This window comes from Prenolepis imparis, unplaced genomic scaffold (assembly GCF_030444845.1).
Source record: "Prenolepis imparis isolate NDT839.2.m4 unplaced genomic scaffold, iyPreImpa1.0 SCAF_3, whole genome shotgun sequence".
Classification (NCBI taxonomy): domain Eukaryota; kingdom Metazoa; phylum Arthropoda; class Insecta; order Hymenoptera; family Formicidae; genus Prenolepis; species Prenolepis imparis.
In genome coordinates this window covers 2,100,108-2,118,908 of record NW_028141161.1, presented here as the reverse complement: position 1 = coordinate 2,118,908, position 18,801 = coordinate 2,100,108, and positions in this window count along the sequence as shown.

Sequence of the window (18,801 nt, the reverse complement as noted above, 5' to 3'; positions counted from 1 at the left end):
ATTTTTATAATAATAAAATAAAAATAAGTCATAATATAAATTATAATAAAATTAAACATATTTATAATAATAAAATAGAAATAAATAATGATATAAATATAATAATAAAATAAAAATAAAGATTTAAAAATAAATATTTAATTTATAATAAATATAAATTTATAATAAAAAATTAATTTATAATAAAAATAAATATTTAAATAATAAAAATAATTCTTATGTGTTAACAAAATAATTATTTAACTAAAAGTAAAGAAATTGTTCGAAATGAGTTCCTCCCACTTCGATACATATTTCTGCTCTTTTTTGTACGTAGCTTTTTGTATATGATGATTTTCAATTCTTTGAACAGTGTGGAATACCAATTCTTTCATTTCGTCTGTGGTTTCGATGTTGTTATTTAAAAACACTTTTTCTTTAATCGCTCCCCAAAGATAAAAATCACATGGGTTGAAGTCCGGAGATCGAGCAGGCCACGGAGTTATTGAACCTTTTCCAAACCATCCTTGTGAAAAATTTTCATTAAGATAACGGCGGACGATACCTTTGAATAAGATTCATTGATATGAATACTAAAAGTGATTCAATAGATAATTAGACTTAAATGCTAACTTCTAAGTGCAAAGTGTATGTTTTTACTTTTAACATATTTAATAAAACTTTCTTTATGAAAACAAATTATACACAATACACATGTATGTAATAAATACTGTTATTAAAATTTTTAGTGTTGATAAAACACGATATAAAAATTAACCTTTAAGGGTAGACTATAATATTGAATCTGAGATAGCAATCTTAACTAATTTTGATAGATTCTTCTAAACTGTATGCAATAAACATTTTTATAGTAAAAATTTCTTACGTGCAGAATGGGCAGGTGCGCCATCATGCATGAATATCATAGCTCGTCTATTTAATGCTACATCTTCCAAATTATTCTCTGCCGGAATTAATAAATCTGGCAGATTATTTCGCAAGAAATTGAGATATTGGTAGTATAAAAGGTCCAATCTAAGCTCAATTAATAAAGTTATATTAATAATAGGAACAATATTAGTAACAAAACAGTAGTATAATTAACAATTACAAATTAGAATTCTATGAAGAAAATTTTATTGTATTGATTATAAATAAAAAAGATATGTCAAGATATGTCAGAGATATTAAAAAATAAGTTTCATTGAAAAAAAAAGATTAAAAAGGACTGAATAAAAATAGTTTTAATTCAATTAATTTAAATTTCAATTAAATTATAATCTTAAAATACTTACAATTTGATCTCCCAGCAATCCACACCAAACATTTACGGAATATCGGTATTGAAAAGCCTTAACCTAGTGAGAAATGGATTTCCATGGCTCCAGTAATGATAATTGTGGGTATTAAACATTCCGTTTCTCGTAAATGCACATTCATCAGTATACAAAATCCGACTTCCGTAATTAGGTCTCAAATTCATTTGTTTTAAATAATATTCAGCAAAATTCACACGAAATGGATAATCTCGTGGAAGTAAATGTTGTACTTTTGTATAGTGATACGGGTGCCGCTCATTTTCTTTAAGCACTCTATAAACACTCATATGCGATATATCAAACTGACAAGCAACAGATCTTGTACTTAATGTGGGATCATTGCGAAAGACAGCCATAACAGCATCTTCCATCACAAGATTGCGTATTTGACGTGGACGACCTCCGTTTCTATTATTCGGTAAAACATTGCCAGTTTCTCGTAGTCGTCGAACAGCACCAGCTATTACATTTAGACTTGGATGATGTCGATTCGGATATAAATTAGCATATTGCACTGCGGCAGGTGCAGCCTGTTCTCCGTTTATAAAATACAAACGAATCATTTCGTAATAATCTTGTGCGTAATAAACGGGCATGATGAGGATTATTAAATGGTCTGTCACTTATAAAAGATCGTTCACTTATAAAAGCATAACAATGAATAATTGAAATGATCAGAAGATTTTGTTTATAAGAACCTTCGCGCTTGTGCTTTGTTTTCATACATACACAATACATAAAGATGAACATACATACATACGTATGAAAACAAAGCACTAGCGAAGATTCTTTATAAATAACAAAAATATTAAAGAAAGAAAAAATATAAATCTGATCTTTTTTTTTAACATTTCAACTATTCGTTGTTACGCCTTTATAAGACTATTTAATAATCTCATGCTCGTTTATTATACATAAGATTATTGCGATATGATTCGTTCATATTTTACAAGTGGAGAACAGGCTGCACCTGCGCTCTCTCTCTCTCTCTCTCTCTCTCTCTCTCTCTCTCTCTCTCTCTCTCTCTCTCTCTCTCTCTCTCTCTCTCTCTCTCTCTCTCTCCTCTCTCCTCTCCCTCCTCTCTCCCTCTCCCTCCCCCTCCCCTCTCCCTCCCCCCCCTCCCCCCCCCCCCCCTCTCTCTCTCCCCCTCTCTCTCTCTCTCTCTCTCTCTCTCTCTCTCTCTCTCTCTCTCTCTCTCTCTCTCTCTCTCTCTCTGCAGTAGAAAATGTTAATTTATATCCGAATTGACATCATCCAAATTTGAACGTAATAGTTGGTGCTGTTCGACGACTACGAGAAACTGGTAGCGTTTTACCGAATAATAGAGATGGAGGTACACAATCTTGTGATGGAAGATGCTATATAATTGTCTTCCGCAATAATCCCACATTAAATACAAGATCTATTGCTCGTCAGTTTAGTATATCGTATATGAATGTTTACTGAATGCTTAAAGAAAATGAGCAGCATTCGTATTATTATACAAAAGTACAACATTTAGTTCATGATATTATTAGCCTCGCGTGATTTTCGCTGAATATTATTTAAATCTAGTAAAAACCAAATTATAGAAGTCGGATTTTGTATGTCGATAAATGTACATTTACAAGAAACATTTTAGGAATGTTTAATATCTACATTCTCTTATTATCATTACTGCAGCCATTTGGAAATCTATTTCTTACTCGAGAGAGATCTTTTCAACATCGAATTCCGTAAATATTTGATATGGATTGCCGAGAAATCAAATCGTAAGTAGGTATTTTAAACTGAAATAAAATTAAAATTTAATTGTAATTTAAATTAATTAAATTGAAACTATTTTTATTGTTTCCTTTTTAATCATTTCTCTATTATAACTTATTTTATTATCTTTCGTCTGTCTATCGATTTGAATTATTTTTTTATTTAATCAATGCAATAAACATTTTCTTTCTAGAAAAATAATGTGTAATCGTTATATTACTGTTTACTTTTATTACTAGTATTGTTCCTATTGAATTATTTTTCCTATTGATATAAACTTATTGACAGGACTTAGATCGAACTTTTTATATTATCACGCGTGAACTCTCAAAAGTAGTCTCGATTTCTTACAAAATGATCTGCCAGATTTGTTAGTTCCGGCAGAGAATAATTTAGAAGAGGTAACATTAAATAGATGAGCTACGATATTCATGCATGATGACGCACTTGCCCATTCTGCACGTAAGAATTATTTTTATTAGAAAAATATTTATTTTTAATATGTATAATATATCTTTACTCTTATTTTATTATTATTATATTTATATTATTATTTATTTTTATTTTATTATTATAAAAATGTTTATAATTATTATTTTATTGCGTAGTTTAATAGAATCTATCGAAATTGTGAAGATCGCTATCTCAGTTTCAATACAGTATTCTACTCTCAGGGCTTAATTTTTATATCATGTTCACACATCAAGACTAAAAATCTTAATAAAAGTAGTCATTACTACATACATATGTATTATAATGTTTTCATACATCAAGAAAGTTTTTTTTTTTTGTTAAATATGTTAAAAATAAAAACATACTTTGCGCTTAAAATTAATTTAATATTTAAGTCCAATTATCGGAACCACTTTTAATATTAATTTCAATGAATCTTATTCAAAAGTATCATCCGCCATTACTTCGATAAAAATTTTCCTCAAGGATGGGAAGGATTCAGTACTAGTCCGTGGCCTTCTCGATCTCCGGACTACAACTCATGTAACCTTTCTTTTCAAAGAAAAAGTATTTCTAAACACAAATATGGAGACAGCTAACGAGATGGAAAAATGAAATATTCCACACTGTCGAGAGTATCGAGAATAATCAAATTTTAAGAGCTACGCAAAACGTACAAAAAAGAGCAGAGACATGCTACATTCGCTTCGCCCCACTTTGTCTCGCTACTCTCCGATCCCGCGCTCCCCACCCAGTAGGCGGCGCCTACGCTGCCTTCCGTTGTAGCCACGCGCTGATTGGCAAACTTTAACAATTTATAGCGTAAAAAATAAAGCTCAGATAAAAAAATGGCTCAGGACTTTTCAATTTAGTTTGTTGTCCTGCACCTGATGGTGTGCTTCGTATACGTTTGTTTAGTTACACCCTGTATATATATATTTTTTGTATAAATATGTATATTATATGTATATTTGTATTTATAAAATTATTAGATAAATATATTGTAAAATAAACAGTGTACAGATATTTTAAATAAATGTTTATAATACATTATTTTTATGAATCCATGAGTTGTGAGATTTATCCAGTCCCAACCATTTCACATAAACATCATCGCCTTTTTTCCGCAAAATCTTTTCCACGAGATATACATCGGGATTTGCAACATGATGTAACTCGTACTCGTAGAATCCTCCGGCCACGGAATTTCCGCGCGAATCTTCAAGTATATATGTCGCAGGATCAGTTTTCTGCACTTTGATAATTTTAAATATTTCGGTAGTCCAATTTGGTGTAAAACCTTTTTCGAAGATGGTCTTGAATTTACTCACGCGTACCTGACAGCCTACTTTGAATCTTGCCGGAGCAGCAATTTTTACGTTACTGTATATCGTATTTAAAAGTTTTTCGGCAATCTCCGGAGTAACATCGATAGGTTTCATGCCGATAGTGCGAGGTTTTCGCGCATTGTACTCTGCAACGAGTCGCGACAGCGCGTCGATCCACTTGTAATTGCCATTAAGTGTAAACATTTTCCACATATTGTTCTTTAAAGTACGATTAAATCGTTCCACCACTGAGGCTTTCATAACAGAATACGTCGAGTAATGATTGATGTTGTGTTTTTTTACGAGTTTCTGCACATTTGCATTGTAAAATTCTTTTCCTCTATCGGTTTGTATGTTTCTCGGATATCTCTTGCCATCTCGAATTATCTCGGCGATAGCGTCAGCTGTTTCGCGTCCGCTCTTATTCTTGAGCGGCACGGCCCATGCATACTTGCTCAACACATCGATGACGGTGAGTATGTAATTGTATCCTTTGTTGACTCTTGCATAAGGACGCATCTCGACCACGTCAGCTTGCCACAGGTCGTCGTATCCACGTACTATGACGCGTCTACGCGGAAAATTTCTTCTCGCTGGAGCGTGCAATTCCTCCACGAGTAGCTGCTTTTCAGAGGTGTTTGATCGAGGCATATTTGTAATAATGTGATATAATTTTCACGTACAGTTCTTTATGTATCTTTTGATGTAGTCTGCGTTACAGCCATTTTATCCAGCGTTAATAATAGCGCCTGCATATTCCTTTCAAGCCTGATTATTTTTTTCTCAATTTCTTTCTGTTGATCTCTCAAAAGCTTGACACTCGCTTCGACATATCGTTTGTTGGCTGCATCATTATCATCTTCCGGTTGCGCTACACGTCGTATCTTGCGCGACCTTGCGTCATAGCCGGAGGCTGTTAGACACAGAGTGTTATCGCGCACGTAATTTCTTAGTAATCCATTCCATTGATAATATGAATTATTATTCGACGTTCCAAGTGATAATCCAAATTTATTAATCGACATTTCGATACCACTAATATTGACAGACTGACTCGTATCGTGGATGTATAACTTATTTTATAATAATACCAGCTTCGTAAAGTTCCTCGATAATCGACAATATTTCATTGCCGTGGGCGTTGTTGCCGACTTGACGTGAAGCTTCGAGAAATCGCAGACGATCTACCAACTCACTGGGATCATTCCAATGCACGTAATCAATCTTATTATTGTTTAAGGTCATAGCATGCGGTATACCTTTTCCAGATTTTTTATCAGAGAATAATGGTGCGATTATATTTATATTTGTATCCCTTGTTACCTAATACTGGATGATTCACATTACCATTTCGTCTGTGCGCATTTGTTCTTATTAATATACTTTTGTAGTTTTGCAAGTCATTTGCAGTATATATTTCATCGTCGGGAATTCTCTTGAAAACCAGCTCGTAAAGACCTGCTGTTCCAACGTATTTTGATCCATCGATAATTATATTATCATTTTTATCCACATCGAAATTTTTATTACCGAGCATCATTCCTTTGTCGATAAATTTAACACCGTATACGTAATCCATCTTGAAATTTTTATCTTGACTCAATATAGCTGCCACATATTTTTGAGCAAGTGGACCCAGGTGATTTCGCAATTAATTTTGACCCTCAGATGTTTGTAATGTATGTTGAATCGATGTCACAAGCGATTCAGGTGAAGTCTCGAAAATTTCCTCGATAGATGTCTTATCATGTAATAATTGTCTTGGTTGTACATCTTGTATCGGAGTAGAAGTAGTTGCATCCAATAATTGTTGCATTCGCCTGCTTTTGATTCGCTTTGGAGTAGAAGTTATACCGCTCAATGATATATTTGATCGCTTTGTTTTAAACTCTTTTCTCTCCGAGCATACTCGATGATTCAATCTTTTCTTCACCAGACTCAACACCGACTGTATTTTCAACAAGCTGTTTCAAAGGTTCAGAGATTGGTTTAAAATGCCTCTCCAATGCATCGTCCTCCTCCATTTTACCAGTTTTCAAGAAACGATATTTTTTACGGATTGAATCGTTCGTTTTCGCAATCTCTTTCACAATCTTTTCACGATCGTTATTCATCATGTTGCAATTTAGACGTTGCTCGGTCAATGTGTCGAAAGCGACTAATTGCTTTGCGGTATTGCAAATTCATTAAATCCTTTTCTATATCGTCCATTAATCATCGGACTGTCCTTGTCAATCGCCGCGAATCCATATTTATGTTGCCAACATTTCTGGCAAAAAGCGCGAAAATTATCGTAAGACATATCTGTATTTACGTGATCGTTGTACACATGTTTCAAGTTTGTCCCATCTTGTTTAAATAAAATTAATAAATTTGCATTGTCACGTATAAGATGCTTGGGTATCTTGGCATACGTTTGACAAAGATAGAAACAGTCGACGCTCGAGTGTCGTCCCATTGCAAAGTACTCTCTTATCATATCTTGCTTGTCGCATGCCACATCATCAAAGATAAAAATGGAATTCGGAAGCGCCTCACTCGGTGGAATGACATCGCTATTATTAGAGAATGTAAAATAACCAATTTCTTCTATCGGTGATAGCAAATTTTCCAAATATTGATATTTCGGTTGTTGAAGCGATTTCGAGTAAACGTACATGTTCTCGAAGCGAACACCATACGGGCTTTCTATCAAACTAATCAACGTGTTAGTTTTACCGCAATTCGAGGGGCCGCAGATGATACCGCGTATAGTATTTGGTAGCATGTTTCCATGTCTGCGTATTTCTTTATCCAACATTAACCGTGTTTTATCGTCGAAATTTGTAACTTTGATTATCGTCGATTGCTGAACGAACCGCATGTTTTCTGTCGAATGAATGAATGAGTCATGGAGAGCCTATTTATAGCTGCGCGGAACCATGAATCGCTCAGTATCGAAAAAATGTTTGTTCTGCTAACAAGTGCTTCCGATATTCACGGTTTAAGCGCCGAACAGCTGCAATTTGTGCCAAAAGCATTTTTATTGCGATACGAAAATCACATCCACTACGTGTGGGACAAGCTTCCAGAACACATAAAGGCGGATCCAGAGATTCAGACCTGTCGCCGCTGTTTCAAACATTACAATCGACCGTGGCAGCAAACGCACATCGACGGTCCAGCGCCGATGATAAAGGATTGCAGCGAATGTCAACGAAAATAGGTAGTGGTCTCTTTAATCGCGCGATAAACGCACTTCCGATCGAATTCCATATCCCCGGCTATCAGTTTTGCGGTCCGGGGACTCATTTGGAAAAGCGATTGGCTAGAGGTGATCGAGGTATTAATCCATTGGATGCCGCATGTTTCGTGGCCTTGTGGCCCCCACGCGATGATCTCGGTTCTTGATCTCTCGGGATCGGGCGTGGTCGAGAAAAAACGATGGTTTCCTCTGATTTTTACTGAATTTATTTCTTAACTATTAATGATACACAACCTCGCTCGCGGTGCTTAGTAATTACGTATTTTGTACGGATGCTGCACGCACGATGTTGTTCGTTCGAGCGACGATAGAAGAAGGGAAGGGACCGTATGCCGCGCATCAGCGACGCGCAGTCGGTCACACACAGCGCTAGAGAGCGGCGAGCGGTAGGAACAGAATCGGACGGCGCTATGCGCGAATACAGAGAGAAATCACGCGTGTGCAATATAACAAAAAATACGAAAAGGCGCAAAATATTATACAACGCCGCCCCCCTTGAAAGAATGTTCTTTCAAAATAAAAGAAGAGACAACCACATGACAACATTATCGGCTTAGAACAATACATAATGTAACCCGTGTTGTTGTCGCGCTGAGACCCAAACAAAAAGAAAACTATAGTGAGTTGGTTTCTTTGGTGTAATCACAGGATAACGCTTAGTTGATATCTAAAATACAATAAAATACAAATAATGGAATCTTGACTTATATCCTAAACATCTATCGGCAATATCGCGAGCTTGGACAAAGGTCTCGTAAATAGACCCTTTGCAGTTCGCACGAGGGCAGCCCGCGCGATGCCGTCGGAACCGGTGTGCAGTTCTTGCACCCGGCCTAGGAGCCACTGTAAAGGGGCCAGGCCTTGTTGCTTTACGAGCACCAACTGATTCAGTTTCAATTGTAAGCCCTTGTTGACTCTCCACTTCGTTCGCTCCTGAAGAGAATGTAGGTATTCGTTGCTCCATCTTCGCCAAAAATGCTGCCGCATTTGCTCCACCCTTTGCCACCGCGTTAATCGGTTCTCGTTGGCGTCATGCAGATCATGACATGGGAAGCTGTTCAGCGTCGTACCGATCAAAAAATGGCCTGGGCTGAGATAGGTCAGATCGTTGGGATCGGAGCTCAGTTGCGTGAGCGGCCGTGAATTCAGTATCGCCTCCACTTCGTGCAACGCTGTTGTCATCTCCTCGAAGTTTAGATGCGCTTTGCCTATTATTCGAGTCATATGGTGCTTGGCCGACCTTACAGCAGCCTCCCATAAACCGCCAAAATGCGGCGCGTTCGGCGGAATGAAACACCATGTCGTTTGGTGCTCTCGGAGAAAGTGTTGTATTTCGTCTTGCGTCCGTTTGTCGTTTATAAATTCGTAGAGCTCCTTGAGCTGCTTGTGCGCTCCGACGAAGGTGGTGCCGTTATCGGAGTACATACAAGAGGGCTTGCCCCTTCGGGAAATGAATCGCCGCAACGCTGCAATAAAACTTTCCGATGTTAAATCGCTTACTAGTTCAATATGTACGCCTTTAGTCGCGAAACAAACGAATATAGAAATGTACGCTTTGTGGTTGCGTGCGTTGCGTCGCTTTCCTTCTCTCAAAATTAGCGGGCCGGCGTAGTCTACGCCACAGTGCGAGAACGGCTTTGAGACGGTAACGCGACCGCTGGGCAGAGTACCCATTAACGCTTCCGACATGATTGGCTTTACCTTGAAACATGTTACGCAATTTCGAATGATTTTTCGCGTTGTGGATCGAAGCGAAAGAGGCCAAAAACGTTGTCTAACCGCGGCCATCGTGGCGTGTGTTCCCGCGTGTAAACCACGTACGTGCTCCTGCTCTATTATTCGTTTCGTCAGCTCGTGATCGCGCGGAAGTAATATGGGGTGACACGCGTCAAACGGTAAGCTGGAATTTTTCAGTCTACCCCCCACTCGAATTAGTCCGTCTTTGTCCATAAATGGGGATAGGGAAAGTAATTTGCTGGACGCATTGATCGAGCTACCCTTAATTAATTGGCTATATTCGCTCGAGAATGCGGTTTTCTGTACCGTTTTACATGCAATTTCGAGCGCGCGCGATATTTCTGCATGGGAAACGAATTCTGTCGTGGCGTCCGATCGGTGTGTCTTGCGAAGCCTGAGGCAGTATGCAATGATGCGGCATACCCTATCTAAACTGGAATGCTTTTTTAATAGATCTTCGACGATGGGTTGCTTGGATGTAACGACGACTGTTGCTGTTTCCCATCTTTCGGGAATCTCGCCCCCCAGGCGAGTGAAATCTCCGTTTGGCCATTGAATCTCGTCGGTTTGTAAGAATGCGGGGCCATGCCACCACGTGTCTGCGTCCACCAATTCGTGTGGGTCGAGTCCGCGTGATAGAATGTCGGCGGGGTTGTTTGCTGAGGCGATGTGCCGCCAACTCTTTACTTCGGTTAAGCGCTGTATTTCTCCAGTTCGGTTTGCTACAAATACCTCCCATTTTCTGGAAGGCGAGCTGATCCAGTTCAGCGTTATTGTAGAGTCCGACCAAAGGAAGATCTCCATGTGAGTTGTGTCGATTGATTCGCGAACTTTATTGAACAGCCTTGATAGAAGCAGCGCCGCAGACAATTCTAGTCTCGGCAACGATACAGCTTTAAGTGGCGCAACGCGTGACCTTGAACACAATAATTCGGTGCGAAATTGATTTTCGTCAAGTCTCGTTCGGACGTATATGCAGGCTCCGTAGGCTCGCTGGCTGGCATCGCAGAACCCATGTATTTGCGTCCATTGTGCATTCGGGTTGAATTTAACGCACCGAGGTACTTGCAACCGTCTTAATCCTGCCAATTGTCGTTCAAATTTTTTCCAACGCGTGTGTATGTCCTGTGGGACGGATTCATCCCAATGGCTTCCTGCTTGCCATAATTCTTGTAGAATGAGTTTCGCCGTGACAATGGTGGGACCGAGGAGGCCGAGAGGATCGAACAACCTAGCGACGCCGGACAATATCATGCGTTTGGACACGAATTTATGCTCTTCACCAACGTCGTGGGAAAATCGGAAAGTATCCTCGCTCTGATCCCATATCATTCCCAAGATACGAGAGGTTGCGCCGTCGTTTATTGTGACCGACTTTCGGTTGAGATCGTCGCTGTCTTTGATTAATTTCGGGCAATTTGAGGCCCACTTGCTTAACTCGAACGATCCCAGGCGCAGTAATTGAATTATTTCCTTCCGCATTGATTTAGCCTCGTCATATGTATCCGCCCCGGTCAGCAGGTCGTCTACGTAGAAATCACGTTTGACGTGTTTAGCTCCCGTTGGATACTCGATTTCATGCTGTTCCGCTAAGTGCTTGAGACACCTCGTTGCTAAATATGACGCAGCAGCAGTGCCATAGGTAACCGTGAGTAACTCATATGTTTTGATGTCAGCGTTCGGTTCACTCCGCCATAGGATCCGTTGAAGGGAAGTTTGAGATGCGTCCACCAGAATTTGCCGGTACATTTTAATAATGTCGGCAGTGAAGGCGTACTGGAAGGTGCGAAAACGCATCAAAATGGACATCAGGTCCTGCTGTACCACGGGTCCCACCATAAGTGCATCATTCAATGATAATCCTGTGCTTGTCTTGCAAGAAGCGTCGAATACAACACGCAGTTTCGCTGGTTGCTCTGATGTCTTGAAAACACAATGGTGTGGTAAGTAACAGGATACCCTTTCATTGGGTTGCGGGTTTACCAACTTCATGTGACCGAGAGAAACATATTCGTTGATGAACTGCTCGTAGCGAGGCTTCAGTGTCGGTTCGCGTTTAAACCGCTTCTCGAGTGACTGTAGTCGCTTCCGCGCGATGCCCTCAGATTCTCCAAGCCTGGTAATTACCGATTCCTTGATTGGCAGTTTCACTATGTACCTGCCGTCGGGAGTGTTAGATACATTCTCGAGAAAATGATTTTCGCATCGAACCTCATCTATAGTGTAATTGACTGATGGACCGGCGACGTCCTCCTGTCGCCAGAATCGGTCCAACTCTTCATGCAGTTGCGCGTTAGTTATTATGGCGTGGAAGGATCGAATTGCTTGTGGTGACCTTGGATTGTTTAGTCGGCCCGCTAGTATCCATCCCAGCCTTGTTTTTTGTAGAGTAGGATGCGACTGTGACGCCTTGATTTGTCCCACACATATCAAGTCCCAGAACAAATCTGCACCAATAAGGGCGTCGACGTCAGCAGATTGATAGAACCGAGGGTCGGCGAGCTGCAAGTTGCGCGGAAGGTCGAAGTCAGTCCGTTTGATTGTGAATGACGGAAGCTTATCTGTCACTTGGTCAGTCACGATGCAGTCAACGTCGAAAGAAAATGCGTTTACGCGTGATTGCATTTTCAAACGCGCGGTTTGAGTAGACTTAGTGGTCACGCCGTTTATGCCTGAAATTGATATATTTAAAGAACGCGGCTTTAAGCCGAGAGATGACACAAAATTCTTGGATACGAAATTTGCTTGTGATCCGCAGTCCAATAATATACGGCAGGGTACCGGGAAACCCTTGCTATTGTAAGCGTGTACGACGGCAGTCGAAAGCATGGCATATTTACCATCAAAGGAGCGCGACAGGTGAGTAACCAACGCGGACGGTGCAGCCGGCGAGCTGGTTTTTTCGAATGTTTCTTGACTGGAGTCGGCCGTTTCTGCTGGAGCAGCAGTGTGCAACAGCGTGTTGTGTTTGGCTTTGCACACTCTACAAGCGCCTGATGGGCACTTGCTAGCAACGTGTGACGTAGAGCGTAGGCAATTGAGACAGACCTTCAACCTTCGAATTTCACTGTTTCTACGGGCAGTGTTGAGATCCAAAAACTGCTTGCAATGATATATAGAGTGATCGCCCTTGCAAAAGCTGCACTTAAACTTTAGTGTCGCGGCGCACGCGGTTTGCCTCTTTCCGTTAACAGGAGCACGAACATTAGAATTCTTCGCAAGAACGATGTTAGTTTTACCGGTCGCCTCGAGAACCTGGCACCGATGCGCGATGAAATCGACTAGTTGTTTGAAAGTTGGAATCTCAGATCCCGTCAATGACGTCTGCCATTCTCGCAGTGTGAGCGTATCTAACTTAGAGGCTAAAATGTACACGAGTAAATCATCCCATTGCGCGGTCGGACGATTCAATGCCTTGAGGGCGTGTATGTGTTTGGACGCGCCGTCCGCAATTTGTCTTAATTCGCCAACGTTTTCTTTGCTCATGGATGGTAGCTCCATGATCGCCTTGACATGAGTATGTACGATGACTCGTTTATTATCATAACGTTCTTTTAGCATGGTCCACGCAATATCGTAATTGAGATCCGATATCTCCAAAGAACTGATTATGTCATTTGCCTCGCCGGTGAGCGATGATCGCAAATATTGTAATTTCTGTACATTGTTTAACGACGCGTTAGAATGTATAACTGAATTGAATGCATCGAAAAATGGAAACCAGTCATCGTACTTGCCGCCGAATGTCGGCAGACTCAGCTTGGGGAGTCGCACATGAGTCGCGGGTTCGCGCATTACGGGAGATGCCGATGCCGTGGTCGGAGACGAAGATGACGTCGCTTCAGCGCGATGCGTAATATACGGCGGATTTATCAATTCTCGAATTTTAGCTGTGAGGCTAAAGAAAGCCTCTTCGAATGCAATGCGATCGTTACCCTCGCTTTCGTCGAGTGTTTCTAGTTTTGATTGTACCGTATTGTAATCCGACCAATATTGTTCCAACTTTGCGCGGCGCTCGACAAGCTGAGCCATTACCGGCGATGTGACGGACGTGATCGTTTCAACGTACGTTTTGATACGCGTGCAAGCTGCCTTAATTACGGTGCGTTGCTTCTTTGAAACGGCGGGATCCTCGTTGGAAGTCATTTCGGAGACAAGGGCGTAGAGTTCTCGGCGCGCGGAACTTGGGTCAAGACCGACGCGTAATTGTTAACAATACCTGGAATTTTCGCGACTTTGATGGTCTAACCTCAATGCGCTTCGGCCGGTAACTCAACTGACACGCTGATGGGTAGATATGGCAGGTGGCACTCGACTCGTGTCCTCCTGGTACGACTGGGCAGAAATGGCGGCCACGTGCTCTCCTTTCTGCACGGCGGGGAAGGAATGGCGGCGACGCTCGAATCGTGTCCTCCTGGCACGACTGGGCAGGAATGGCGGCGACGCTCGACTCGTGCTTTCCTTCCGGCACGAATTAGCAGGAATGGCGGCGACGCTCGAATCGTGTCCTCCTGGCACGACTGGGCAGGAATGGCGGCGACGCTCGACTCGTGCTTTCTGTTGAGCCTGTGCCTCGTGACGTTTTCGGCGTGATTGCCGTTTCACCGTGGCACTGCTCGTCCTTCTCGTAGGGTCGTCCCGTGCGTGGGCAGACCCTTGTCGTCGCTCAATTGCCGAACTCGTGATGTCTGCGCTGTGATCCGGCTCGAAGGATCAAAATGTTTCGTGGCCTTGTGGCCCCCACGCGATGATCTCGGTTCTTGATCTCTCGGGATCGGGCGTGGTCGAGAAAAAACGATGGTTTCCTCTGATTTTTACTGAATTTATTTCTTAACTATTAATGATACACAACCTCGCTCGCGGTGCTTAGTAATTACGTATTTTGTACGGATGCTGCACGCACGATGTTGTTCGTTCGAGCGACGATAGAAGAAGGGAAGGGACCGTATGCCGCGCATCAGCGACGCGCAGTCGGTCACACACAGCGCTAGAGAGCGGCGAGCGGTAGGAACAGAATCGGACGGCGCTATGCGCGAATACAGAGAGAAATCACGCGTGTGCAATATAACAAAAAATACGAAAAGGCGCAAAATATTATACACCGCATGTCGCGAGCACGACATTGCATATTCTCAAAGCAACGCCCTCAGAGAACGACACGTTGCTGACAATATACTCGCTGCGAAAGCGCGAAAACGTATTACTGCGAGAGATTCGAATCTTGGTGAAAGAGCAGCCGCTATGACTGTTTGGGCAGCTATGAAAGCAAAAACAAAATTCGGTATGGGGATGAAGACGAAAAAATCTTTGAAAAAGAAGAAGAAACGAATACTACCTGTGGCGAAGCGTGGTGGTATCTTGCCAATTTTACCATTGTTGGGAGTTCTCGGTTCGTTGGCCGGTGGAGCAGCGGGAGTCGCAAAGGCTGTGAATGATAGCAAGGCTGCGCAACGTCAGCTTGAAGAAATGCAACGTCATAATCGCGCTATGGAAGGTCGTGGAGTTTATCTCGCTTCATACAAGCGTGGACAGGGATTCTCAACTAAGAAAAAAAAACGTCAAAAAAAAAACGCTAAAAATGTCTGTGGGTGTAACAACTAATGTACAATTGCAACAACTGGCAAGACGTATGCGTATACCATTCTTTAGAGGTGTTTTCATGCGCAATAATTTACCGATAAGCGGTATACGACAAAATGAAAGCGGTATTGTAAATTTGGACGTTGATGGTTCCGGTACCCATTGGGTGGCATATGTAAAGAGAGGAAATCGAGCAATATATTTCGATAGTTTTGGCAATCTTCAACCACCCAAAGAATTGGTGCAATATTTAAATGTTACGAAAATAGAATACAATCACACATCCTATCAAAATTATAATCAGAATAATTGTGGACAATTGTGTTTACGATTTCTTCAAACGACTGATATAAAGCCTGTCAATCCATCATCACGATTCAGTTTGACAACATGTCGCTAACACTAACGTTGACTGGCAAAAGTAGCGTTCTCGCTGTAAGCTACTTTCCAGCTATAGATTTATCGAATGGTGATTATGAGCTCGGTTTAACAGATTTTGAAACTTATCATACGATACCGAATGTAAATTCTAAGAATAATCAATTTTACTTTGATAACGATGACAAGGAAATTACGATACCCGAAGGATCATACGAAGTACAAGCTATAGATGAGTATCTGAGACGTGCAATTTCACAATATCCTTCCAATAAAGAGCAGAATGAAAATGCAATAGCGCTTCGCGCCAATCATAATACTCTAAAGAGCGAAATCAAATGCATCTATAGAATAAATTTTAGTAAACCAGACAGCATTGGATCGCTGTTGGGATTCTCGTCGAATCGTATATTGCAACCTCACAAATGGCATGATTCGGATTTACCTATAAATATTATTAGCGTGAATATTATCCGTATAGAATGTAGCGTCACCACTGGTGCGTACAGTAATGACAAGCGCGTACACACGATACATGAATTTTCACCGAGCGTGCCGCCAGGATATAAGATATCGGAAACGCCTGCACAGATCATTTATCTCCCGATCGTCGTACGGAGCATTACTGATCTAACGATACGCATTGTTGATCAAGAAGGACGATTGCTGGATTTTCGAGGAGAGGAAGTTACTGTAAGATTGCACGTACGGCGTCGACAAAATTAGCGTGTGATGCTCGTGCTAAATGATACGGAGCACGTGAGAGACAATAATTTTACGAGGGACATTACGAGGGACAATACTTTTGCGAGAGCAGCTGCGGCAGTGAGCGACAATAATCAGAGATCTCGTTACACTAAAAAGAAACTCAGCGCATTGAATCGCGAATTTTTAAAATCATTGGGATTCATCGTACGAAAAGATGATTGATATTTTGAATATTGGTGGTGAACCAGTCTTTGATGATCGTATCGTCAAGGTTGAGACACATACGTACAATCCATACGCCAACTCATCGCTTGGACATAGCGATGAGATACGGATACCTATACACCACCAGGATTTGTACACGTTACCGTGCGAAAGCTTTCTGTATGTTGAGGGAATGTTGACGATATCTAAAATAGATGCAAATGAAACGCTGGTATTGGCAAATAACTGCGTTGCGTTCATGTTTGATGAAATTCGATATGAACTCGATGGTGTGGAGATTGATCGCAACAGAACCGTTGGAATAACTTCTACGTTGAAAAATTATGTCTCTTTAACTACCGAGAGAAGTAAAATCTTGAAAAATGCCGGGTGGGATATGACACATAATGAATCATGTGGTGATAGTTGCATGTTTAACTTTTGCGTACCGCTCAACATGCTGTTGGGATTTTGCGAAGATTACAAGCGAGTTGTGATTAATGCTCGCCACGAATTAATTTTGATACGTTCGCGCAACGACTACAATTGTCTGTATGGACCTGCTGAAGCTGATATTGAATTGATCAAGATACAATGGCGTATGCCGCATGTAATATTGAACGAAATCAATAAACTATCCTTGTTACGAGCATTGGAAAGCGGACGATTCTTAAACAGTGAGTTTTCGCTCTTGGGATCTGTATGAATTTCCGCTGTTACATAGTACGACCAAGCATTCGTGGACTGTGAAAACCGCCTCTCAGCTGGAAAAGCCGCGATATGTGATCTTTGCACTGCAGACTGGTAAAAAGAATGTTATGACAAAAGATGTTACTACATTCGATCATTGTAAATTAGCCAACGTTAAGCTATATCTAAACTCGGAATCTTATCCCTATGATGATTTAAATTTAGATTTCAATAAAAACAGATGGTCGATTCTGTATGATATGTACTCTCGTTTTCGCAAATCTTATTACGGGTGTGATATTGAGAATGTACTAACTATAGCAAAATTTCTACATTGCGGCCCTCTCGCAGTTATTGATTGTTCGCGACAAAATGAATCTGTCAAAAATTCTACCGTGGACGTGAGAATAGAATTTGAATGTAAGGAAGATGTACCGGCAAATACTACCGCCTATTGTCTCATTTTGCATGATCGTGTTGTCGAATATTGTCCGTTGACCAACATAGTTCGTAAAATTACTTAATCAGCATTTATCCTCCAATATAAAAGATTGAGATTTTTAACAATCGACATCAGTCGTCCAACATTCTTGCAACAATATGGTTGTACCAACGTTTGTGGATCTACAAGGATTTATTTTCAATAAACAGTTTATTGTGAAGGAAGCGGCGATCCTGAGAAGAGGATTCATTGTTTCACATTATTTTTTCGCATGCCCCGTACCATGGGGTGTGCTCATAAAATCGGAGAGACGTCAAGCCTCATGGTTGACTCGAAATCATCATGGATTGCAATGGATAGATGGAAACGTTCCATACAGCATGGCTCAGCGTTTGATTACAACAGCTATCGCTGGTATGATACAAGAAGAAGAAGAGTCATCCTCTCTTGTGTACGTAAAAGGCCATGAAAAGCGAGAATGGTTGATCGATATAATGGACGATGCGAGAAACGGTTTCATTATTGAGACCTTGGATGCAGACTATGAAGATATTCCTACCTTAAACAACTTAGATACTACCTATAGCCTACGTTGCGATAAACATGTAAAAAATTGTGCTTCAGAAAATGTATTTAAAATATTTAATTGGTGGTCAAATCATCGCAATGATTCGCCACACCCTTTTTTTGAATAAATTAATATTAAAATAATATTCTCTTTGTTCTCTCTCTCCTTTTCCTCGTATGCATACAAGAATTATATGTCCGCACGTGCTCGTATTAATTTCAGTATGCGACAGCATTCTTATGTTATAATTTTTAAATGTAGTCGATTGAGGTTTGAATGTGGTTGATTGATGTTCGATCGAGGTTCGAAGGTGGTTGATTGACGTTCGATCGAGGTACGAACGTGGTTCGAAAGTGGTTCGAAGGTGGTTGATCGAGGTATGAAAGTGGTTCGAAAGTGGTTTGAAGGTGGTTGATTGATGTTCG